The sequence below is a fragment of the Astatotilapia calliptera genome, chromosome 11 (assembly GCF_900246225.1).
Source record: "Astatotilapia calliptera chromosome 11, fAstCal1.2, whole genome shotgun sequence".
Lineage (NCBI taxonomy): Eukaryota > Metazoa > Chordata > Actinopteri > Cichliformes > Cichlidae > Astatotilapia > Astatotilapia calliptera.
Window position 1 is genome coordinate 4,161,241 of NC_039312.1, and position 27,467 is coordinate 4,188,707.

Below are 27,467 nucleotides of genomic sequence, written 5' to 3' on the forward strand. Positions count from 1 at the left end.
TATTTTTTTTTTTTTTCAGTTTCAAAAGGGCACAACAGTGTAGATGATAGTGATAATAGCAAACTGTTCCAAAGCTGGTAGGTAACACGATACTATTGGTAATAAGTCACAAGTTAATAGTTATTTACTGTTTAACAATGAAATGACATTCCTTAAAAACTTGTTAGTAACTCGTACATTTACACTTTGTGTTTTGCTGTATTCTAATGTACAGCATTGTGCAGAGACATGTGGTGGATGTGTCCTAGCAGGAAGTAGTAGGGAGGAACCCTGGTGTTGTGAAAAAGCCGTGCGTGACACTTCAGCGGCCTGATTCACAACACCAGCTGACCCTCCCCACCCATCAGTGCTGTAGTAGCTAATGGAAGCTAATCTTCAGTGACAGGACCAAGTCAAACTGTCAACCAGTATTTTTGAAGCTTTTTTGTTCATCACACTGTGGAGCCATTAAAACCATTTATTTGCATGAGAAGCTGGTTGACTGAGAATACTCACCTTTCCTCTCCACTCTTGCTATACAACTAACTGCAGCAGCAGCAGATGGTGATTAACTAACAAACACTGAAAGGAGAGCGGAGAGCACTTTGCACACAGTAAACAGTCTCCACCGGGGGGCACCCAACATCTTTCCTTCTTGCCCCCACACTTTGAGGACGATGATCTGATGCTGGCAGCTTGCACACACCACGACTTAACCTGGAGATAATGAGGCAGAAACAGGAACATTAATTTCATGTTGGAGGATTAGCTTTCAATGCAAATGTAGTGTTTGAGAATTAAAGTTGAATAAGCAGGTTGTGACCCAAGGACAGCCTTAAACATCACACAGGACTCAGCTATATAAACACATCTTTAGCCAAAAGTGTGTGACTGCAAAGTGAAATGCTAAGCAGGGTCCTTGGATGTAACAGTGCTCTATTTATTGCCTATTTTTAAAGTGCTTTGGAATTGAGGTTAGGGCCATGATGGAGCTGAGAATAACTTTGGTTTCACAGCGGCAAGCCTTAATCCACCTTGAAGCGGCCCGCTGTGTACCAAAGCTCAGAGTAATGTCACTGTAAAGTAGGTTTACAGGAAAATGATCTGCATGCAGGGCTTCAGTATAACAGGGCATGTTTGGAAAATCAGTTTCCTGGTATGTCTGTATGTTGGAATTGTTAACAGAATTGTGTACAGGCTTTGTGCAATTGTGCAATGGCCAGGTCCTAAAGAGTCATGACGTTTAAGAGCCAGGAGCAAAATAGAGTTAGAAAGAATTTGTCAGTCTATGAAATATGAAGAATGCCATCCAATTTGTGTCCTGATACTTTGGTATCAAAATCCAAAACATAAAAATATTACTGTTAATCAAAGTTCAGCCATTCGGGCATCAAAGGGAAAAACCTGAACTCCTGACCACTAAAATGTGGGTGTTTGGTGAGTCTGTCATGCTGTGCCAGGCTCTTTTGTTCCTCTTTTATAACTGTGTGCTTGATTCTTCTTATTTATGGCAGCAGCTAGTCAGATCTGGGATGTGTCATGTGCAGTATTTATATTTCTGTTATTAATGGGATGCCTTTAGTCAGCTCTCCCACAGAGCTCTGTTAAAAATCCAAATGCTTGCCATCTTAAACGACACTTGGGCACTTTGGCAGTTACCCAAAATATTTCGCCCAAGTAGGCACTTCACCCCAATCTAACCCTTCTGGGACAGACAGGGACCCAGAGGCTTCATACTGTGGAAGGAAGTATCTGTCCTCATGATGGTGTTCACTCAATTAAACTGTGTGTCTTGTTTTATCTGTCAACTTGAGAGAATTTCTTGTTTAAAAAGTGCTCTGATTGTCTTGTTGCTACATTAACTGAAGTGTATCAGTTTATTGTGCTAACATAAACGTGAATTCTTAAAATCATTGTTTCCCCCTATACTGTCATTTAAACCTCTGGCTGTCCTAACAGACAGGTTGCCTTTATTCCTGGAGCGGACTAACATTTATAACAAGATGTGAGCTAAATGAAATCTTTACGGCACCTAAGACCTGATCAAAACCTCCACATTTCCTGGTACTATAAACTTTTACAAAATACTGTACCAAAGTTTTAAATTTTGGTACAGTTTTAAACGCTCAAAGCGTCATTGTAAAAAATGTTTTGGTTATTACTTTAATTACGTGTTGGACATGCATTAAATAAACAAATATCAATTTTACAAATACTATGTGTTTCATTGTTTAGAAAATTTGTTTCTCTGTTTAGGAATAAATATCAAGTTTACTTTGTTATGATAATTATAGCTGTTCAGAAATGTCTGTTTTTGTATTCTAATTGTTATATATTTAAAAGGTAATAATTTGTTACTGTAATGCATGTAAAAAAAAAGTCATAATAAAATAATGTGGCAAAATAATAACAAAGTATAGAACATGCTGTTGTATTATAATGTATTATATTAGCCTAGGTCACCATCAGTGTGTGGTAACTGTAGACCTGGGCACTGCATCTATATTGTATATTTATCCATATTGTAATTCTAATAGAACAATGTGATTTATTGAGGATGGTCAAATCTGATCTTTTCCTGGGCCACCCATGTTGGCATAAATCATATTTTGGTCTGGGGGTGGGGGCACCTAACTCCACCAGTTTGGGCCCTGCTGACTGGGGCTGACTACACTGGGCTGTTTGACGTAACAGATTTTCCTGGCAACCTGACTGTGTCGCCCCCTTTAGGCCAAACTCTGCACCCTCACAGCGGGCGACCTCACAGGATGAATTTGCACCCTGCTGTTCTGAGGTGCTGTGCTGGACAGCAGTCGAGAGGGACAGTTTACAATACCATGGGAGGTGTGCAGGAGGTGTTGTGAAACTGGGTTGTAAGTGTAGCCTCTGACCACTCCATTAATCACAGGTTTGTCCTTTTGCCTGACTAATCCAGGACGGGTCAGGCCTGCACTAATTCTTCCACAAGCGGCCATGTCACACTGAACATAATATCCCAGCATTTTTTCTAATCCCTTTTTATCAGGTCTGCTGGCCTTTCTGGTCAATCTAATTGTGACAAAGCACACATAAGGGCTTTTGTGCCAAAAGAAAGTTCTTTTAAGGTTTCAATTAAACGCCTCGGCCAGCCCAGCGGAAGCCTCTTGGCTCAACGCCAGTGTCCTTCAGACAAAGAATGTCACTGCGCATAATGGATAGAAACACTTGAGTGAGGAAGGAGGAAAAGAAGTGGAAAATGTGGGGGGATTTTTTTGTCTTTTCAGAGGGAAGGAACACAAAGATTTAAGTAACAATCAAAACTAGCCTGAGGGATTAGGAGCCGGAGAACGCTGTGTGTGTGTGCGTGTGGAAATAGAGGGGGAAGCTCAGTCACAGTTCAGTCACAAAACGCTATTGGAGGAAAAGCAGTTTAGATCTAGCATTTCAGTTTGAAGATTTTGGGCAATGACTTTTTTAAAAGCTTCCATTGATTTCTGTTTTGTTTTATGTTCCAGCAAGTCTGAAAACCTTTCATATTTTACCACAGCTCACAGGATCTTTCCTTTTCCTTTAAAACATCCAAGTGCATGACTCCAGAACTCTTTCCTTCTCTGACTGTCCAGAATGATTTTAAGCTTTACCACCCAACTCTCTCAGCAGCCTTTACATCACCAGTTCATTTGGACCGAGTCACACATACGACTGCACAGAGCTTGTGAAAAAGTGGATCGCAGTGCACTTTGTCAGAAAAGGCTCATATGTATTTGTCCGTACACATCAGTGTGTGTACAGTTGCAGAGACTTCAGTGCCAATGCTGTTAGTGTGTGTACAGAGGCAGAAAGTGAGGGTGGTGGAGGTTTCCCTGTAGTGTATGATCCAGTGTTAAACCAATACTTCGTTGTAATATTAGGAACTTCTAATATTTTGACATCTGCTAAGAATTGAAACAACAGATGCATTAAGAGAGCAGCAAACAGAGCTGCCACTCAGTCTCTTTTCTGGTTCCTCTCAAAGGTCACTTGCTCTAATGCAGTGGTTCCCAAACTTTTTTTGCAAGGCCCCCCTTTGTTTTACAAGAACACACACGCACTCACGCACAAACACATCCTCCAACCACACACACCATGTTTTGCTCCATTGCGGTTTATTTCACACCTCAAACATTTAGTAAACAATTAAGCAAATACAAGTAATCTGCAATAACTTACAGGTAGTAAGAAAATAAACTACTAACTCTTTTACGCTACGTCCACACCTACACGGGTATTTCTGAAAACGCAGCTGTTTCGTCCACACGTAAACGGCGTTTCGAATCACTGAAAACTGAGATTTTTTAAAACTCCTTTTATGTGTGGACGAGGAATACAGGGTTCATCACTCAACGTCAAAGGTATGTGTCTGTTTGCACGTCACGCTGCGCGCCACGTTATTCTTTACATGAGATGAATTGCAGAATGGCAGATAGAGACAAAATACTGTTACTGTTAATCTGATTATCTTCAGGTTTTACACGCTTACATATACACGCAGTTACTGTCCCTCCGTTTAGAAAGGCAGAGGCGTCACGATGTGATTATTTTACGTGTAGTTGTTTTTTTCCTGTGTAAATAATATTCAACATTGCTATCAATACATTTTTCAAAAAATGCCTCTCTGTGCAAAATGGGTTTAAAAACATAAACAGCTGTGGGATCCTGTTTGTCCGTGATTTAGACAGGGGCAACAAATCATGGCAGGATCAGCCTGATATTATTTGTATCCCACTGTAACTTTGCTGTATAAAGAGCTAACATCTCCAAAATGTCAGGAGTAGTTAGTCATTATAAGAAGTGTTTGTGAACTAAAAATCAAGAATGTGGGATACTGTTTGTCCGTGATTTGGAGAGCCCAGCGCATGCTCCCGACGAAGGAAAGACCAATTATGCAGGGGAGACCTACCTTGGCACTTGTGCAGGTGAAAACATATTTAGCTATGCTTCATCTCCTGCTCTGCGTTTGTCTGGGCGCAAGCTTGCTTTTTTGGGGTTTTTTTCCCTTCTCATATGTTTATCATTGCTTTATTTAATTCTTGAATATTAAATGTTCAGACCTTCTTAATCATTTTGACTTTCATGTCTTATTACGTTTTGCTGGGGGCTTGATGGTTAGAATGGGAACATTTCTTTAACAGTTTTCTTTACTTTACATATCTAATATGCAAAGTAAAGATATCTAAACAGCTTTAGTTTTATATATCTAATATTTTTTCTTCACATTATTTATTAAGCTTTTCTATCATGGCTTTTGTGGCAGCACACTATGCCTCCACCTGGTGTAAAATTTGCTAATCACTGGAGTCTTAAAAAAATGTCTGTTTATGACAACAATGCCAAGGTAATTTACTGGTTAAGACAGGTTAAGACCTTAAATATCTGAGCTATAACTCTAGTGATGAAACAATTAGAACCCCTGGAAATGGTGGGAAGGAAAAACTCCCCTTAAACAGGAAGAAACCGCCACCAGAACAAGGCTCACGACGGGTTGCCTTCTGCCACGATCTGTTGGGGGTGATGGGAGGAAGGACAGGACAAAGACACGTTATGTAAAAGAGCCAGAGACTACTGATAACTAATGATTAACTGCACGTGTATAGACACGTAGTGAATGAAGAAGAAACACTCAGTGCATCATGGGAAGCCCCAGCAGCCTAGGCCTATTGCAACGTACACCGTAAAAAAAAAAAAAATCCTAAAAAAACGTAATATTCCGGCAGCTGATGCGCCAAAATAATAACAGAAAATAACTTTCCCATGAAAATACGGTTATTTTCAGTAATGACAAAACAGTTTGTTGCCCTAACTTTACATGGGATTTAGGGCAACAAACTGTATGGGATTTTGCCTTTTTCAAGTGCTTTTAAACATTAAATTAGGAACAATTTAATGTGATTAAACAATGAAATTACTAATAAACAAGGTCAATGAATGCGGCAATATGAATAATAATACTTAAATGTACAGAAATATACAGTTAACAGTTGGTTTAAATAATAATGGATTGCATTCATATAGCGCTTTATGAGACCCTCAAAGCACTTTACAATTCCACTTTATAATTCCCCTCTGGCCATCACCAGTAGGTGGTAGGTGAAGTGTCTTGCCCAAGGACACAACGACCGAGAGTGTCCGAGCCGGGGCTCGAACCGGCGAACTCCCAACTCTTGAACCACGCTCGCCCTAAATAGCAATAATTATTATTATTATTTGATGTAAAAAACGTTTATACAAATCATTTTATATATTTTTCCATAGCATTGAATTTAACAGTTCAATCTTTCAAATAACGGACAAATATTTATGAAATTATGATACATTTGTGAATCTATTTTAACAATCTAAATATGCATATGTACAGACTGATACATTTAAAAAACAAGAATATTATGTTTTATTACATTTACAGTGATTTTACGTTAATTTACATTTGAAATGTAAAATCACAGTCTATTTATGTGAATTTAATGATATTCTAGAAGAACAGTACAAAACTGTAAAATACACAGTAAAATACTTTTATATTACAATTTTTTTTACAGTGTATCTCTCTCTGTATCAAGCCTCAGCTGTCTGCCTGAGGTGGTCACTGACTGCACTGAGTACAGGACAAAACCCTCTTGGTGCCTCTCTTCTGCAAGGCTGGCAGTTCAGTGCCAGCCCACAATGCAATACTACTGACTGACATCCTACTAATAAATCTCCTAGTGGCTGTGTTATTTAAGCTCCCTCAGTCTGTCCACTGCTACAGCAGGTGTTTGCATACCACTTTGCAACCCAGCTCCTCCCTTTCTGCTGCACCTGACTTAATCAGAATAATTAAGGACAGTCCTGTTGTGTGCTGGGGTCTATCTGCTGCACTCTCTGCCTTATGCTTTCCATGGAAGGATGGGGGCAGGGGTCCCAGAATAGAAATAACAACCTGCCTTTGACAGATGGGTGGTCCTGACTGAACTTAAATTTAGGGAAAGATTTCCCATTGTCTAATAGGACAATTAAAGATAAGATAAGATAACTCTTTATTGTCATTGCACAGTCATACATAGTACAGTAGTACAATGAAATTGGAAAAACTGTCCTACGTCGGCACTACATATAACACAACACGACACGATATGACACATCACAACGTAACAAACAACACAACACAGTATATTAACTTAGTATAAAAAAGAAGAATAAGTGTATGTGTATTGCACACTGTTATCATTGCACATTAATTATTATTGCACCTTGTTATAAATATAAATATTATTGTTATCGTTTTAAACATTGTTACCTCCCCCTAAAAAGTCCAGGGAGGTATCCAGTCAGGTCAGCTATTTACATTGATCAGGGCTATTGCCCTGTTGTAAAAGCTGTCCTTGAGTCTATTTGTTCGGGACCTCAGCAGCCTGAACCTCCTGCCAGACGGCAGCAGCTTAAACACCCGGTGTCCTGGGTGTGTGCAGTCCCGTAGGATGCTGCGTGCCCTCTTGAGACAGCGAGTGCTGTACAGGTCCTAAGCTTTGGTTATTAAAAATACCGCGTAGGTTCATGTTATCATCAAAGTTGTTATTAAAGGTTTGGGCTTAACTCTTTCCCCTGTAAACACAAGACAACAGAGACAACAACTGTGTATCTTTAATAACGAGTTGTGACACCTTCGTATGTATTAGTTAAGATGTGGTTTGACAACCATCAGAACAGTTTGCAGGTTAGCTGCAAAGGCAGAAAGCACCCTCACTAACCCCAGTACCACTCAGTTGAGAAAAGAGCTTCAAGTGATACTTCTGATAGTCTTTGAAGAGGTAGAGTCCAAGCCTTCCCCACCTCCTTCCTTCTTCCCTCAGCTCCTGTAAGAGACGTCTATCCTTCATGCTGCTTTTAGACAGCTGTGCTTACGCTGCATTACGCAGAGCAGAGTGTGGGGAAGACAGAAGATGGAGAGGAGAAACAGAGAGTGCCTGCTGGATAAAAGCAAGCTTTTTGTTTCCTAATGGATCCTTGCCCATTTTATTCAGATCAGTCATGCAGGCAGTGGCTGACATTGGCATCATTGATTTAACATCATTCATTTCAGAAGGAGGAGGAGGAGGAGAACGAGGAGCTGAAGGTAGCTGACACTTGTGAGAAATGAGGAGAGCAGCAGGAATTCTGCATTAACCCAGTCATTCATTAAGTCGCATTCTTTTTTATAAATATGTCAGTTTAAAGCATAACCAGAATCTTTTGATTCCAGCGTACCGCCATTAAAGGCCTGTTCATTGCTCAAGCAGATGTTTTCCTATTTTAAGATTTAACTGTGAATCAAATCCATTATTCAACTTTAGTGACAGGATGAGAGTGTAGAAACAAAACAGTTTCTCAGCTATGAATTCAAAAAAATTACCAGAAAAAAAATACAAAAGGAATTTACAAACAAGCTCGTTCACCCTCATCACGGCCGACTGAATGACAGTGAGAAATCTGTAATCTGGTTTGTGAGAAGACAGAGAGGCTAGGCGATCGGCACGCAGCCAGACTGAGTCCGGTATTTTCAGCCTCAGAATAAACTCCAGTCTTATCACAGGCGGAGCAGCTGGCTGCCGAGCAGGACAGGTGACGGAGACAGATACTGACAGCAGCCCGACCTGCCAATCTAACGTCTTTCCAGATTCCCAGAGCGAGGAGGGAAACGTGGAGGTGAACTCCACTGCTGCTTGAAAGGAGCTGCACAGTTAAAGTTGCAGTCTTCTCATGAGTCACAGAAAAATGTAGCTGATCTACAGATTGAGCTGCATTTACAGCTTAGGAAATGCAAAATGTGACTTCCTGACATGCGTCATCTAATAGGATCGAGGAATTTGGAACAATCCCCGGGCTGAGTGACTGGTACCGCATGTTCAAAATGTAGTGACAGAGCCTGATCTCAGAGGAAATTCCTTTTGATACTCACCAAAAATATGTTTTTGTCACTATGATGTTGTAGAGTTTGACACCAGAGGGCTGTTTCCACATCTTCATCTGCTGAAGAAGGGAACATTCCTCTGTGCTCACCTCAACTCCGAGCTTGACACGTGGATCTGCAAGCAGGATTTTGTGACATCGCAGCTAATTTTACAACATTCATGCTCCAGAATTTGGGGAAGGTAATTCAGCTTTTATTCACAAATGTATCTGCAGGGACTCTTGGGGAAAAAAAACCCCAGGCATTAAGCAAAACTTTATATTGTTTTTTAGCCTCTCCCAGTGGATGTGTCTGTTTCCTGGCGGTTCATTTTCAGCATCCTTATCTAGTCTTTTCTGTTCATTTAAACTATGTTTCAGTGCTGCAGATCATCAGCACAAAGGAGCTCTTAACATTGATGTGGGAAACACCTGGAAAGAGCATTAATGTAAATGCTCTGAAAAACACGAACTGAACTTTTTGATATTTGTTTTTCCTCGAGTCAGAATCAGTTTTCAAGGTCAGAAAGGTTTCATTACTTTATGTTTAACTAATTAGAAAAAAGTGACCATTTAAAACCATAAAGAATTAAACTCTGAATGTTGCACTTAAGGCATCACAAAGACTACACAAAGCATAAACACACACTCTTGATAATTCCATCAAAACTGCCACTCACACGACAAACGTGACAACCTAATGCGGTGACTGGAATTAGAAGAGGTGAATCCCCATAGAGGGGTAACTTGTGTTTGCATCCACCTGTCAGCTTTGTTTAAAACAGTCAGTTAAACATAAGAAAGCTGTTTTATGGAGCAGAATTAGCTATACATGCTAAAATTTAAGCAGCTGTTTGGTTTTAATACTTACCTAACCCTTCATTTTCTCTCCAAAGTAAATGTGGCAGTATCGCCAGGTCATATCAGGACAGTGGCAGAGCTTCAGGAAGATTCATTAACACCTATCAACAGCAAACTGTCTCTTTCTGTGCTCGTAGATCTGGTCTAAACTTGAACTGCAAATGCAAATGAAACATAGGAATGAAATTTCCTATGTTTTCCCATCCCCCAGTAGTTTTCTTTGACTTTGCATAAAAATCTGGACTTTCTTGTCAAAGAAGGCAACTTTTAGTGCTTAATTAGTTCATAAAATCTTGCAATGTGTGCCAGCCCTGAAGCAGGGTCCCCACGGCAGACCAACAACAGTCTGCTCATTAGAGAAAGCCATTGGTCTGTGTCTGTTGCTCTGCATGGGCTGCTATTAAAGTCTCTGTGGTTTAGAGGATGCTACAGGAACACACATGCTCAAATGTAGGTACATGTGCACAGCACTCTGAAAACTCTGAGATTTTTTTCTTTGTGCCTACAAATCCCAAGAAAAGAACCAAAACCAACTAACAAATATGTCTTTTTCCATTTTGTGCCAGAGAGCTCACAAAAACATGTCAAATCTTTAGTTTTTAAATTTGTACACCACATTATATTTATATTAATGCCTTTTAATGAATGAATGAATGTCTTTATTCGAGCAACCAAATAATAAAGTTATTGTAATGTACAATTACACACACACACACACAAAAAAAAACAAGTTTATCTCGAAAAGGAGTGGGATGAAGACAAGCTTTTTAACTCCCACCCCTGCAATCTTATCTGAGTTTTAAATTTTGTAGTTGCGCAGTACATTTACCATCTCTAAAAAAATTAATTTAACTGATGTGGATATCATACTGATTGTTCTGTCAGTTCAAGTGTAATTTACAGAGCTACACTGGAGGAGGACACTATTTTGGTTTAAGTTAGGAAAATAGCTCAGCAACAGGGCTGTTTCTATGCAGCATAGCACAAAGAGATTAAGATAATGCAAAAGACCTGGAATATTTTACTATTTTAACACTGGAAACAAAATAAAAATGGAATTATACTGGATAATAAGATGTGAAATATATATGCTTCAACAGAATTAATTATATAAGATGAAATGCAAACAGTTCCAAATTCTGCAAATTATAAGCATACTGTGGACTTAAATAAATATAGTGTTCTAAAATGTTTACATATATATTTATTATTATTATTTAGGGCGATCGCAGCTCAAGAGTTGGCAGTTCGCCTTGTAATCAGAAGGTTGCCGGTTCAAGCCCTGGATTGGACACTCTAGGTCGTTGTGTCCTTGGGCAAGACACTTCACCTGCTATCTACTGGTGATGGCCAGAGGGGAATTATAAAGTGGAATTGTAAAGCGCTTTGAGGGTCTCATAAAGCGCTATATGAATGCAATCCATTATTATTTAAACCAACTGTTAACTGTATATTTCTGTACATTTAAGTATTATTATTCATATTGCCACATTCATTGACCTTGTTTATAGGTAATTTCATTGTTTAATCACATTAAATTGTTCCTAATTTAATGTTTAAAAGCACTTGAAAAAGGCAAAGTTCCATGTAAAGTTAGGGCAACGAACTGTATTGTCATTACTGAAAATAACCGTATTTTCATGCAAGTTATTTTCTGTTATTTTATGGTATTATTTTGGCGCCTGAGCTGTTACTGTTTTTTTAGGATTTTTTTTTACGGTGTAGCTGACTGTAAACGGCAGTATTAGCTTTATTTAACTGGAAAAATCTGGTATGTTGTTATCTTTTCTTGAGCTTTGCTGCTTTAATGTTTTGACATGTCACCTATATTAGTGCCTTTTTGGTAGGATCAGCAACCTTTAATCTAAACCCTGCTGCATCCTGTTTAATGAAATTAATTTTAAAGCATCTTATGGGTGTGGAAATGGAACCGGACTTTGTATTTATATACTGCTCTAGTCTTAGCGTCCACTTAAAAGTCTGTAGGCTGTACAGAACTTTACTGCACATCCTGATTTAGAATCACCAGTTAGCCTAATGTGGATGTCTTTGGGATGTGGGAGGAAGCTGGACTACCTGAGGGACTCCCACCTTTTGCCTTAAGAGGACAGCGCTAACCAGTGTTTACTGTCACTCTCATCCCTCTCCCTGCTGTTTTTCTTTTCCTTTTTAGGAACCGTGTGTCAGCACTCTGACAGAGAACACCAACTATACCGCCATCTGTGCCTGCAAGTAAGAGGCACAATGCAACAAAGTGGTGTGTCACGGTGTCGCAAGGAGAGGCCATGGAGCCACTGATAATTTCATGATGGGGGAGCTATTGTGTTAAAGCTGCAGAGAGGGGGAGAAAAGAGAGAGGGACTCTGGGCTGGACACTTCGCAGGCGTGGCACCACAGCAGCAGCAGCAGAGGCTCTGAAGCAGCTGGCATCCACAATTAGAAAGACGGGAACAGAAAGAGACAGGAAGGAAGCTATGAGACAGAGGTGAAGAAAGGGAGGGTGAGGGAAGGTTAGGAGGGATAGAAAGGAATGGAAGACAAGCACTCTTGTCACACACACATGTGAGAAATGTTCACATCTGGTTCTCTCCTCTCTGTGTACAGAGCACCAAATTGAGTTGTCATCTGCAAGAGCCTGTGGTAGCGAATCACAGATTAAATTGTTGCTTTCCCTAATTAGCTCCAGTGTGAACTCTAAGGCCCAGCATCCCAGAATGTGTGTCACTTTTATAATCCTTCCCGCAGAGCAATTTAAAATGGGAGGTAACTACCTTTAGGCTGCACCGTGGCTGGAGTCATTTCCAGGCCACATTAAATGATAAGATCTGTAATAAGGCTGAAATATAGCTTAGCTGATTGAGCCAGGTGAAGGAGACAGCTTTTGTCATATTAATCCTAATGTGAAAATGATGGAAGAAAAATGAAGTCAGGGATGAAAATGATTAATCGTGCAAGGAGCTGGATGTGCCAGTTGTGTAACAAAAAAGAGAAAGGAAAAGAAAAAAAAATACATTCAAGCATTTAAGCAATTATGTAATTTGTTCCATGCTTCGAAGAGTGCAAATGCAAATTGAATACAGTGACTCACAGCCACGAAGCAGGTGCAGACGAGCAGAGGCAGGATTATCTGATTGAATCCAACCCAGAACTCAAAACTAATTAAAACATTCTCAGACACAAGAGCATTATCTCCTGGTCTTTATGAGCAAGTTTGTTGTGTGTTTAGTGTCGATTTTTCAAGCAAAGGAAGAACTTTCAGGGATAAGAGTGAAAGTGTGGGATTATTCGGAGGAGAGAAAAGGTTGCTATGGCGTTCCTCAAGAGCTGTGCAGACAGTTTGCTTTATCCCTCTAGTTAACTGAGTAGGATGTCTGCCAAACTCCCCAGGGATCTGTGTGTGTGAGAGAGAAAGAAAACAGAGCTAGAGGAAGGAGAGTAGTTCCAGTGGGGCATGATTTGCTGAATGGACTGACAGGCAGACTTTATGAAAGTGGTCTGTCACAGCGGACACACAGCTACGCCAGAGGAGCGCTTGACGTGAAGCTCAGCCGGCTGGCAGAAACCATTTTCGTAGTATACATGTTAGAACTGACCAACACTGCATTATGTAGCTCACACTGTGTAAAGAACCAGAGCCTATTCATCATATTTTGTCACTGTAGACATCAGTGTGTGTTGACAGAAGAGAATTTAACTGGATTTATGTCTGCCAGCAGGTACAAGTAATAAACTACTCCACCACAAGTGAAAGTAGCAGAATATATCAAAATTCTAAAAAGTAAAAGACGTCAGCGTGCAGTAAGGCAGTTGATGTCTGGTTTAATGCTTTTGGAGCAAGGCAAAACCGACTTGCTCCAAAAACACTGGAGCAAGTAGATTATAATATGTGTGCCTGTGAATCATTACAAATAGAACATGCGATAAAAAGTTGTTTTAATGTGAGAAAATATTATTTAAAAAATAAAAATAATAAAAATACAAGGTTATTATTTATCTTTATTCTTTAAAGATGCTTTGCTGGACATAAATTAGTCAGCACTTAGTATGGCCATCATACACCCCAACCACCTCCTACTGACTGTGATGAACTTTATGAATATGTTGCTTCATTCATTCATGAAAAAAATTCTCCAAAAACCCATTTAGTTAGTAATTACATTTCTTATCACAGAGTAATTGAAAAACAGTTTATCCATATATGAAAATAAATGAGCACCCACTCATTTTTATAGACATGTTAGGAAATAATGGTCCTTTGTTACTGTGTCACTATGTCTTTTTTGTATATATATAAAACACAATTTATAAGACCTTAGCATAAAAATAAGAGACTCTAATTAAAATAACTGCCTTTGTATCATCGTCTTTGGAAAAATATGGATAATTCCGAATGTTAGAGTCGCCTTTAAAATAGCTGCCTTGATGCATTTCAGCTGAATCATGGAAGTTTCCAGGACGAGGAGTCGTCCTGCTGCCACCTCACACTATCAGCCACAGTGGCCTCCTAATCAGCAGTGGAACCAGCCCGACTGAACAAACAGGCAGTTTTATACAGAGGAGGCATGCAGAGTGTGACCTTGACCTGACTGCCAACCAGAGTAACCAGTGGAAACCACAAAAAAGCAAATGCTTTTCATTGATTTATGGAGCTATACTTGTTAAATGTAATTTATTTTATTCAATTAAAATACAAAATATATATATATATATATATAAAAATAAAATATAATAAAAATATTATTATTCAATTTGGACCCATGATTAGGTGCAATTAAATTCCGACATGGGTGGAACAGCATTGTTTTTTTCTTTTCTCACACAGAGTTTGGTTACAAGGTGTCACTGCAACTATTACATCTGAAAAGGAGAAACTTGAAGTATAAATTTATTGCAATCAACTGAGTGCAATCAAAGCCAAATGAAAGTGACCTTCATGTTCACACGGCTGAAGCAAACAGGCAGTAAACAGACTCATTTGCAGTAATTCCTACCTCTCAGCTGATTTCAGGTAGTGTGGAAAAGCTTCTGCTCTCCAAATAAAGGCTGACGGCCGGCCTGTGGGAGGAAAGCAAATGTCAGAGTAATTAATTTGTTTTCCTTTAAGAATAATAATAGAGGGCCAGTGGTGTGTGTTAAACAGGCTGGACTGGGACTCCTCACACATATAGAATCTTTGTATTAATTAACTGTAATAAATCACATAAGCATGGTCAGCGACTGCACACAGGCATATGATGCATGTGCTTTGCATCTGTGTGTACATATACATGCACCTCCCTGTTGACCATGTCTGTCCCAAGCAGCGCTGCGGCGCTGAGGTCCGTTTTGTGTTGATAGCAGTCTCGTTAATCATGCACACGCACAGCCTGCAGCTCCATACCTATGATTATCAGCATCAATTGGCTCAGAGAAAAAGCAACTGCCGTCTTTGGACCAATGGAGGCAGAGGTTGTTGGGGTGTAACAGAGTGGATGGTTATTGATTTAAGTGTGAGAGGAGACTAAATGGAATCTGAATATTTTTCCTCAGAGATGAGACAGTTATTGGTGGTGCTGGGTGTGTCAGCAAGACACAGTCCCCAAAAGGATGGATTCAGTTTTGCACTCAGGATATAATAACTTCATATTAATTAAGAGTCTATAATAATTAAACAGCTTGATCACAAAATTCCCTGCAAATATGTTTTTGTACTCTTATTCAATTCTGTTGATTTTATTGTATGCATTAGATTCTAAACCAGTCTTGCAAAAGCGGTAAAACATCACTTTGATTACACTGAAAAGTTCCAAAATAATACACCTCATCTGGTTGTTTTTTTTGTTTGAATTAATTATTATTATAATTTTTAATATAACAAAAGTTGTGCTGTCATAGCAGATTACAAAGGGCTAAAATATATTTACCACAACATGGAATTAAAGATGGTAAAAAATATCATCAATTCAATTCAATTCAACCTTATTTATACAGCGCAAAATCACAACAGCAGTCGCCTCAAGGTGCTTAATAATGTAAGGTAGACCCTACAATAAAAAATATTGTGTAAAAAATTTGAATTTTTCCACGATTTCTTCATAACAGGTATCTGAAAGGTGAATACCTGCTTCTGTGACAGGGTGCAGCTGCAGACTGTCATGATATCAAATTTCCACAGCATGATTATTGCATTCAAAATGACTCACAATAATGATTTCCTTAAAATGGCAGTAGAAAATGTAGAACTGTACGGAGGTGGAAAAAGACAATAACTGTGCAAAAGCTATAGAATAATTACATAACTATTTACAATTTTATCAAGTATTAATATTTCATTTTTAACAACAAACTAATCTGAAAATGTTGCTTGGAAGGAAGAAGCGTCTAAATAGAATTTTAAATTTTAAGCTTCACATTATGAAGTGAAAAGACTGTATGGTGGATAATCTTTACATTATGGAGCTACTAAAATATAAATTCTTATGTTAAATGATAAATACGATTCACTTTTTCATGCTTACATCATGTCATGTTGTACTGGATGCCACTGATGCAGGGATTTATTTCTTTTTTATCTTTATTGTGTTTTATGCATATTCTGTTTATGTCATTCAAAATCCTATGCAACAGAGTTATTCATTCAGGGTGAATAATAATAATGAACTATAACAATAACAATAAATAACAAAAGTCATTAATGTAGTTTATCGTTGTTTGTAAGCACATTAAAAAGTGACTGTTTGCTATTATTCTTGTGTATGTTTGGAAATAGGCTGCAATCACAAAAATCGATTACCAGCATTAACAAAATGGATATATTGGATATATTATGCAAATAACATTCATATACATAATCACCTATTAGGCTTCCATACATTGCGCTTTAATTAATTCGGCTTACAAATGCATGAATGAGGCCCATTTTGCTCGTTGTCAGCTCAAAGGCATATGCAGATCATCTGACTGATCACACAAACGGATATTAGTATTTGTAAAAAAAAAAAAAAAAAAGAAGAAGAAGAAGAACCAAGAAGCTGTTTAAACCATTTATAATTATCAACAACTCTTAAATCCATGGTTAGGTTAATGCATCCATGTGGATAATGTTGCTTTTATCTGACTTTGCTAACAGTGTTGTTTGTATTTTAGGCAAACCGAGCCTTTAATTCCTGTAAAGCCTGAACTGTATCAGTCAGTGAAATATAATGAGGCGTCATATGGCGCACTCAGGGGTGCGTTATGTTCACATGTATCTCTGTTACCATCGGAGTGAATGCTGTACTTTGTGCTACAATAGTCCCTCACCTCCTCTACAAAAAAACCAGGATATGGAATCAGGGCAGCCTAAAAAAGAGATGGGAATAGAAAAGATGAGCACAGAGGCTCCAGGGTCTGGTCAAAATTACCTCGGTCTGCTCCTCAAATGAAAGCAAATGTGTCCTCAAAGCCCCGCTAAAAGCGTCAGACGGAGGCTGCTGGAGACGCACTCACACAAGGCAAAAACATTTTGAGCACTGATTAACAAACTCGGGACTCACGTATGTCCGTGTATGAGAAAAGGGTCACTTTTGCTCTTTCCTGGAGGTGATTCGAACTGTGTGAGAATCTGAAGGTTTCGACACAAACCACAGCATCTGAAGAGAAATGACGTGCAAGGACGTTCACATCTTTTAAAGCCTCCCCTCCGAGTGGCCTATCAAAGCTCTCTGATTTCAAGTTTCTGTTGGGATCAAGAGGCTTTTGAGACAGCTGCACACGCTGAGGAAGGAAGCGGCACCTGGTTCACCCATCCTCGCTCTCACACCTCCTGCCTACACACCGGGCTCCTAGGAATGGCCCAAAACCAGCAAACCAAAAAAAGAGAGACTCAGTAAGACCACACAAGCATAAATCCTCTTTTTCTCACAAGCCTGCACACACACACACACACACACACACACACACACACACACACACACACACACACACACACACACACACTCACGTATCCTGTGATAAAACCCACTGGCAAACTCTGTCACTCAATTAATGTCTCGTTTTATCTGGTTTTAACATACCTGCCATCCTCAGCTGGAATTAAAGCCTCACCTCTTTCTCCCCCCTCTCTCCCCTCCCCTTCATGCACACACTTTCTCTCTCTCTCTCTCTTTAACTCTCTCTCTCTCTAAGTAGCTGCACACAGTGTGCAGGATTAAGCACTGTGGTAATAACTTCCATATTGAAAAAAAAATGCAGGGTTGGGCTTCCTCACGTTCACAAAGACTTCTTAGAAACAGAAATGCCTTACACTTTGTATATACCCACAGACTTCGTGTCCTCTGTGGGTTTTATTCTGGTTTTATTGTGGAGAAACTCCAGCTGCGTTTTATGTTTCAAGTTTGGTTTTTTGGTGTTTTTTTTTTAAAGGATTCCAAGGGGGGCTGATGCCGTGAACTATCTTGTACAGTGTTTTCCCACAGTGTTTTGCAGTTCAAATGGCGGATTGGAAAGTGCTGACATTCTGGTGGCAGATACTGCTCTCTTGCCCGCCAGCGCCATAAATCCCCTGTTGCGAGGAGTGTGGTGTGAAATCCATTTAGCACAGATTCCTGCAGAAAGCTTGTCATCTCATTGAAAAGATCCCCCCTGAAATATGGAAAGAAGCCTTAACTACAAAACAGAAAAAAAGTAGGATGTTCTTTTACTGCCACAAAATCAGCCCCACCACAACCCTCGAGACCGAACCTTTGTTTCTTCTTCAGTGTAATACACAAAAAGAAAAGCTGGTAGTAAACAAAGATGGCTGCCGCGTCTCTGTCATGGTGGCGTTAATCTTTCATAAAGTCTGTATGCAGTATGCAGCCGCCCCCTTGTGCGCGGCACAGTAGCACTAACAGGTGTAAGTAAAGCTTTAACATTTCATTTACTACAGCACTTCTGCTCCCGTGCCCCGACAATGCAACAACCTATGGCTGATTTCATCAGACATGCACGCTGGTGCAACAATCACTTTCATGCCGGGTTATCACTGAATGCCCCTCCATCGTTCAGGCACCATATGGAGGCAAAATGCTGCTCTTACTCACGATCAATATGCATCAAACCTTTAAAAAAAATCCTTCCCACAACAGACACTCTGGCTTCAGTTCTGAATACAAAACTGGAAGACGGAAAAAAAAAACATTGATCGCTGAGAACTGTACAGTCAGTGTAATGATTCATGTAGGGTCTCTGCGAGGATGCCAGTGACAGTCGACTCGCATCACCTCAGGACAGGAATGGTCTCAGAGCGAGCTGATGTGCTCTGTAGAGTCAATAGCTCCTCTTTTGTCTGAGGGGAGACAAAGGTCTCTTGCAGCTTCTCTTGGAAGCAGCTTCATTATTAGTGCATTTTATAATGTCAGAGAAGAAGAGTGCAGACGTTTGGAAAGAGAAATGCAACCAGAAGCATTGTTTGATTATAGAGGCAACCTCCAGCATCAGCACGTTGTTTAGTTTGAGCCAATCAGAAGTGGTCCTGATGAGAGTGTCTGACTGTGTGTGTGGAGGGGTGTACTCTCCATTGCTATTTCAGGTCTGAATGTCTTTGTGTGCAGCTATATGTCAAACAAAGGGCCGCTATGCCTGCCCCCCACCCCCACCCCGCCAGCCAGTGGGGGTGGGGGGCAGAGATGTAGTATGTGGGTGTGTGTGCATGTGTGTGAGATTTTGGAGTGGAGGGGGGTGTGCTGTCTGCGGGGAGCAACCAGGCGTGTGAAATTACTCCACACTGCCTGTCTCTTTCCTCTTCCTCCTGACGCCTTTGTGCTCTGTTTCTTTTCTTTCCACTGTCCTTTTCCTTCATCTCATTCACGCTCGCCTCATCTCCACGACCCCTCTACCTTTCACCCTCTACTCCCTTCTAATTCTCCCACCTCCCGCCATGCTTCCTCTTCCTGTCTGTGCCTCAGATGTCATTCCACTACACAGCCAGGAGCTAATATTAGCCCGCAACAAATGATTATGGAAAGTTTACCGCCCATTACAGCTCCTTTGATGGGAGACAGTCTTTGATATGGAAATGCCACCACTGCCACCATGTACGATGCACACATATGCACTGCATTTGTGTGCTTCTGTGTGTGTGTGTGTGTGTGTGTGTATGTATGTGTGTCAGACAGAGCGAGACAAGCGTGGGAAGACAATGAAAAATGGAAGGTGTATCCTCGGGGAACCCTGTCGTAAACCGTTTGGAGAAATTGGGACTGAGGGTAAACTGTCTCAGAGGGTTTGTCGCAGCCCACAGCTAATATACGCACACATGAAACTGACACATGACAAATGGTAGGTGTGGATGATGGAGTTACTGTGAGCCAATAATCTCTTTAATATGTTCAATCCCGCTTAGACACACTAAGTACCTAAGTGCTCAAAGTGGAGAGGCAGGCAACGTGAACAAAGAAAGATGAGCATACAGTTAAGACATGTTAGGGTGATAGATAGGAGTCAAATATCTTCCAGGTGTGTAGAGAGAATATGAAAATTAATTTCAAAACATTCTTAAAGTCCGTAGACTGAAGGAGTCCACCAAGATAAAGAAAAATGGCTTACCTTTCAGTTCCACAGCCACATGTGAGAGTCCATCACCCTCACACACACACATGCACACACACAGTCATCATGCATGTGCTCCCACGCGCTCACACACACTGTGTGCAGGGAGGGAGAGACGAGAACCCATCATTGTTCTCATAACCCCTCCCACACGGCTGCGTAGCTCTGTCTGGATGGATACATGTAGGAGTAGCACTCTCCCACACACACACACACACACACACACACACACACACACACACACACACACACACACACACACACACACACACACTTTCTCACAGTGTCTAGTAAAAAAGAAACACGCAGCATCAACAATCTATCTTCTTGTACCCTCTCTTTACTCTAGGAATTCCAACACACACACACACACTTTCTCCACTCTATATGCTTACAGCACACAAAGACTCCCACTCACACACCATGTGATCATGTGATGCGTGTGATGCACAATGCTTGTGAGAGCATGTGGTATATTTCCACAGTTACTTTGTCTACATTGCGCACATTTCCTTTTTGCAGCCTGCTGTGATACAGCAATGTAGGATGTGTGTTTTCCTCGCACGTACACACTGTGTAACATGTGACTACATAAGCGCGTATTTGTGTGTTATCCACTAAAGGCATTATGGGTGAGGATAAACAAACACACACCCTTACAAGCCCTTGTTTGGCGAGGCCACTTGGGCGAGGAAACTGCTCTCATGTCCGTTCTATTAGTCCTGAGGGGCAGTAAAGCTACCTGTACTTACCCCCACTGCATTATTGATGGATGTAATGGTGCCATTACAAGGATAGTTACAAGGATAGGAAGCTGCTGATGTTTTAACACAGGGCTAATGAGGAAGCGTTAAGGAATTAAAGTCCACTGGGCCAACTTTGGCATTTTAAAGGGAGAGGAGCAGGAAGCAGAGTGGAGTGTTTTCACAGAGAATGAGGGTTACTAAAAGAATGGTGGTCCAAGCGCTAACACAGCTCAGCTATTTTCTAGGCCTTTATAAAAAAGATAGACAGCTAATTAATGTTCTAAGATATGGCAGTTTGGTGTGATAGTACTGGTCTGAGCCGAGCCACTGTGGTTTATATCCTGCTGACCGAGGCGTTTGAGTCCAGCCAAGTCGTCAACTTAGCCGTCTGTATTTTTTGAATGTGCAGACATGGGGTGTAAATCTTATAGACGTAAATCTTAAAAACAGCAGACGGCTACCTTTTAGCAAAGTGGTTGTGTGTGACAAAAAGCCGAGCTGGCTTCCTGTTCTGATCTGCATACCGGCTGCATTTGTAGCAGGCAGCACTGCTGTGGAAACAAGACAGGTTGTGAGGGTCAGGATTTTATCCAAGCAACATTTACAATCTGTCTTACTAATTAGAAAAACACACACACACATGCAAGAAAAGACACTCTGCTCTCCCATGAACACACCATACTGTGTTGATCCAGCACCAAAGTGCATTATGTTTTTTTTTTTCATGGCTTTTATTTAAAATAAATCAGAACACACCTGCTGAAGTTTGTAAATCGTATTTTTGCTTTGGCTTGATTTCTTTTTTTTAATTATAAGATGAAATTAATTTACTTCCTATCTGATAAGCCTTTGTACTTTCCTCAGCAGCTTTGTTAAACAAGTTTTCAAATGAAGTGTAATTAAATAAAATAAAAGGGTGCAAATGAAGTCACATTTGTAATTATTAACTCTGCAGTGAAAGTGAAATTTAGACAATTTTGCAACATGTCTGCAAGTACAGATGTGTTGAAACACCCATTTAAAAAAAACTCTAATTGGATTTGTGGGTAAGTGTCTTTGTTATCGACTCTGTGTTGGAGAACAAAGGATTTCAGCAACGTGCATGAATACACGTGCATTCTCAAGTAAGCGTTGTCTGATGTGCCTTCTACTCTGTTAACTGTACAGAACTTACACCTACCTGTTGGTAATTTTCACTACTTTTTCTTGCAGGTATTTTCTGCAAATAATGGAAACATTAAGAATGAATGAACATTTTTACTATTTTAAAAAGGCTTACATTTCATATCCATATTTTCTGTATATTTTAGCGTTACTTACTATTTCTTTTTAGGTCAAGCTTGTTATATACATTTGAAATAACAAATACGTATTAGTAGGAATTGGGTTTATGGTAAAGAAACAAAAACAAAACAAAACTATGGACAAGGATGTGAATGGGAATGAAGTGGAGTAGAGGAGTTGCCATTTTCACAAAGTTCACTTAGTGCAGCTTATATATGATAATTATTGCTCGCTCTACTACAGATACAAATGTTAGTTTGTTCTCAAGGAAACTTGACCCATGTGTACCATTGTCCGTTTTTTATAACCAAGATAGATTTGAAAAATCTATATAATTGTAATTGTCCTTCTACTAACTAGTAGGTACTCTTTCACTTAACATACATATATTACCTTTTTGTTAAAGATCACATGCAGGTGAAATCCAGTGAGCAGTGAGATTTCATCAGTATATCATATATATATAATATATATATATATATTATATATATCATAATGTGTTTTCACCTGTAGAGAGCAGTGCAGAAGCACTTGTCTACTGTCTGGGATTTAATGTGAACACAATGAGATCTGACTTTGGAGCCATGAAGAGTTAAAGTTTGTCACACAGACATTTCACCTGCAGGCGTTTATATGTAATGTGTAAAAATGTTTTAAATGAATAGTATTTATTAACATCAGAAAACTTTACTGTATTTACTGTTAAATGTCAGGAACTTCTTTGATAGACTGAAAAACATTATAAATATATTACAGCCTTTAATTGCAACCATAATCAAGCAGCGCTTTAAAATAATGTATGAGTATGTGAGAGCTTCTTTGATGGTCTGCATTTTCTCAGCTTCAATGCGATCCCGGTGGAAGATATGACTCTTTATAGTACACTGTGTTCTATTACACATGCCCTTCCACCACTCCATGTCATTCTCTGAAAATGCTTTTAATAAAACTAACAAAGCTAAAGGAAAAGAAAAAGGATGCAGACAAATTTCGAGAGGATTAAACACATCGGAGTGGCACAAAGGCGTTCAGTCAGTGCATGCCACACCCAAGGTCCCTCACTCAAGCACAGTATATGGATACCCACTCCTTTTCCTTCAGAGGCCATCTCACTGACACACACAAACACACACACACACACAGCAGCAGGGTCAGTGGCCAGTCTCAGTGAAATACAAGTTTCCCCGTGTATGATGACACCGCTGTATTCTCTGAGATGGCCTGGCCACCGAGGCTGCCGCCTCACAGCCTCTTGACAAGAGAGCACAAGGATGACCAAACAGTCAGCGAGACAAGCAGACTGAATTTCAGAATCAGAATCAGAATCAGAATCAGAAAGGGTTTTATCGCCAAATGTTGAGCAGGTTTACAACATTAGGAAATTGCTGCGGTGCTTCAGTGCAAACATACTGTCATAAAAATATAAAAATAAGAATAAGAATTAAAAGTGCTAAGTGGATAGATATATACATGAATTAGTGCAGATCGGATCAAATAAAACATACAAAACTAATCAGATTTTTTTAAATATAAATGCTTAGTATGGATTAATTTTTTATTGGATTTTATAATAGAAATGCAACGTTTTTAAACCAGCTTGGAGCTCCGCTCTGGTTCCAAACACCTGTCACGACAAAGCAGGGAAACAATAGGAATTAATGAGAAATATTCAAACGTTTTCCAATAAGTGTTTGTGTGATTCACAGAAGAGTGGAGGGGTTTTGCAGTACACCGCTGCATACAGCAACTGCTCCGTGTATTTCAGATATTCAAATTATCTCTCGCTTGTGCTCGCTGGCATGTGAGAGCACAGAGGCTTCATGGCATAAAAGCTGGCCAAATATACAAACTCATAAGCTATCAGTATCAATGCTTTGGGCAATTATTAACACATAAAAGAAGCTTTTAGATACATGGGGGGATGGGGGTGTAAACTGATCGTACTATGATAGAGTATGAAAAAGAAAACAGGATAAGAGAAAAAATATGTTTTTGCGCGTGTGATATCAGCTTAGATAAACGGAACCTGTGGGGGAGGATGAGGCAGGGTGGGCTGGTGCCACATGTACAGTACCTGCCCTATCTTGGCATAGTAATGAGCTACCCAGCTCTGTGTACTCCTCTCTGTGCCATTCAATGCAAATAAGGAGATCCCAAGCCCACGAACACGATCATTTAAACATCTTTGAGATATTTTACTTCACCAGAATTGACACTCAGCTCAGTTTAACACTTAGACCCCCGGAGAGCAGTCATTTTGATGAAAAGACCTTGCGGGGTTTTTAAAAAAAACTTTTTTGTTTAAAACAGCTTTCTGAATGCATCTCTGCATGTGCAGCTCTGAGCATGTGCAAGGCTGAATTTATCTGTGGATTAATGAATGAAGCACACGGTGTCAGAGCTGCGTTGATACTCTGTCAATATCAACACAAGCTGCAAGCTTGTTTCCAGAGCTTAGACAAAAAACCACTGACCCCGCCTTGTCTCTCCAGTCCTGCCATGTTAACACCTGTTTCTTTTACTCTTGGTGAATAAATAATAAACATTAAGTATTAAGACTTTCAGAGATACTAAACCAAGTAGCAATGTGAATGCTTACATTGTGAATAATGAAAAAAGAAAACTGCTCCAGGTAGAAAACAATCATAATGATCTCACTAGACCAGGTGAGCCTCGTCCACAGGGTCCCCACCCACTCAACTTCATCATAAGCACATGCACAGTCTCCATGACAACCACTTACCATGACGCCTCCCCCCCCCATCCCCTTTCACCATGACGACCTCTGCCACCCAGCTGTCCTCCCGAGGCCTGTAACTGAGCTAATATGGCTGCTGCTGCGGAGCGCCCAGCGACACTGAGAGCACCAGCCCTCTCCTCCTCCTTTCCTGTAATTCCTCCACCCCAGGGGGTTAAAGCAACTCAATCCAAGGAGTCATTCAGACAATAAAACCCACTCTACCCTTCAGTTCCACTGGGTTTAGTGACCCATTGCCTGCTAGCATAGGAATCAATTTGATGTCCAGTGCTGCTAACTATCAGCCTAACAACTCCTTAGAACTGGCAAGCCTCTCTCACATGAAAAACTCTACCCATGATTACTCTCCCATCCAGAAAAATTTCTAAATGGCTTCTGTAACCTGGTTTGGGTCTTGCTTATTTTGAAACTGAGCTCAAATGACAGGTTGATTGTGTGCTACAGGAATGTGTAAGTGCACTACAACTACAATCCAAACACACACACACACAGCTTTTTAAAGCATCTCTTTGTGTCGGGGGGTTGCATAATGATTCCATGACAGCCTGTCAGACATCATATGAAATTGATTCCATGCAGCCAAAGCTCCCCTCACTCTCTCTACACCATTGTCCCCTGATGACTCCGCTCTTGATCAATCCTATTATGTGATAACATGCTACAGTATCCTAACAAAGACAAAGAAAAGTAGGTTAGAAGCAGGTTAGAAGCTTTATCGCTAAACGCGCGATAAAGCTTCTAACCTGCAGGGCTGGCCACATTAGGAGAATGTTCCTACCGACTGGAAAACCGTTTAACCTGACTGGAACAGCATTTAAGACTTTGTTGAAAGATTGTCAAGTGTCCACTAGGTATGAAATGTAGCCTTTAGGCCTTTCCGAAAGGGGAGCATATCCATACACTGAGATGCTGTAGTGTGTAAACGCCTGAGTGAAAGTGTGTGTGTGTGTGTGTGCGTGCGTGCGTGTAGAGCGGTGGATATCGAATGCATGCATGTGCAGCAGAGTAGTGTGTGACTTACCCCTGGCTGTCCCTGAGGGCTGAACATGCTCTGACAATGCTGACGCTTCTCAGCGTCCCACTCCTCCGACAGCTTTCATCTACAGTATGTTCGCTATCACTCAAAACTCCCTCCTCTGCTTCCTGAACACTCTTTTTTGTTTCTATAGTGTTTATCTTCCCGTGCTATATCTTCATACTTCCTGCCTCTTTTTCTACTACGTTCCTCTTCTTTCTTCTCATCTTTCTCTTACTCTCTTACTTTCCATTTGGAAACTCTTTATTCACTTTCTCACTCACTTTCTTCTTTACTCATCTCCTTCTTTTTTCCTCCCGCTCTTCTTCTCCTCCTCTCTGTCGCCCTCATCAGTGCTCCAGGAGCTTGGTATCGCTTGTCTCTCGGCTGGCACAGAGAACAGGCAGACACATGGGAGGGCTGTTTTGTAATCCAGCAGGTCATACCACCCTGGCACAGGAAAAGGGGGGGGGGGGGGGGGGGGCTGATGGGATGCACAGAGGGAGGGGAGGGGTGAGGGAGGACTTAGAAGGCCTATACTACTACCTTCCAACCTATACCTTTTCTGCATCCCTCCGTCTGCGAGCTGATGGTCTCTCCCTTTTTTTTCCCATCGACGCCGAGGTCTCGCCTCACTACATCCTCTCTGCGAGTTTGAGGTTTTAAGAAGGAGATGAAGGAAGGAAAGAAGGAAGGAAAGAAGGATGAGGGAGAATGGGAGTGGAAGGAAGTGTGGGAATGAAAGGAGGGATGAAAAGGAAGAGGAAAAGATACTGATGAATAGAGGAAAGGAATGGGAGAGGGATGCCTCGAAGGGTTGTAGACTGAATCAATGATGCCTCTTCAGGAGATATTTTTTAAGTATAGGAATCAAATGTGTGATAAAACGGGAACAAGGAGAGCAGTCATGATTTGGTGATGCAAGGAACAAACAGATGAGCAGAAAGAGAGCGGTAGAAAGACAGCCAAAGAAAAAGACAGAGGTTAGGACTCAGTGGCTAAGCGACTGTCTGCCTCGCTGTGAGCTGTCATCTCTCCTGCAGTTGGTCAAATTGCTGTCCATTCATCCTCACTTTCACCACAGTCAGTTCAGGAAGATGCTGCTCTTCAGCAGTTACAGTGTGATTGATATGACAGATTTGCCAGATCCTGCTACCATTTTGAGCCTGGACATTATGCCTGCATTTAATGCTACTTATGGAGCAGAATTGGGGAGAAATTTCCTTATCTATTATCTTTAAGTGATGTGTATGAACCCTGCTTCCGGGTCCAAACTACTCTGCATTTATTAAGGCTGTTCAGTTTTTGTCTTATTGTATTTAATCGGAACAAGCCCTTAAAAAAAAGTCAGTGATCA

At 40.5% G+C, this 27,467-nt stretch overlaps 1 long non-coding RNA gene across 2 annotated transcripts; it reads right to left on the bottom strand.

The window, feature by feature from the left end:
• LOC113032213 (uncharacterized) lies at positions 1 to 26,493 on the bottom strand. 2 transcript variants are annotated; one of them, XR_003273845.1, is made up of 3 exons: positions 26,117 to 26,493; positions 14,751 to 14,814; positions 1 to 696 (listed from the first exon to the last, which is right to left on the bottom strand). It is a non-coding gene; the product is annotated as an uncharacterized LOC113032213 (long non-coding RNA). The 2 variants fall into 2 exon arrangements; XR_003273846.1 differs by lacking the exon at positions 26,117 to 26,493 and adding an exon at positions 20,305 to 20,465.
• Positions 26,494 to 27,467: the final 974 nt, after the last annotated feature.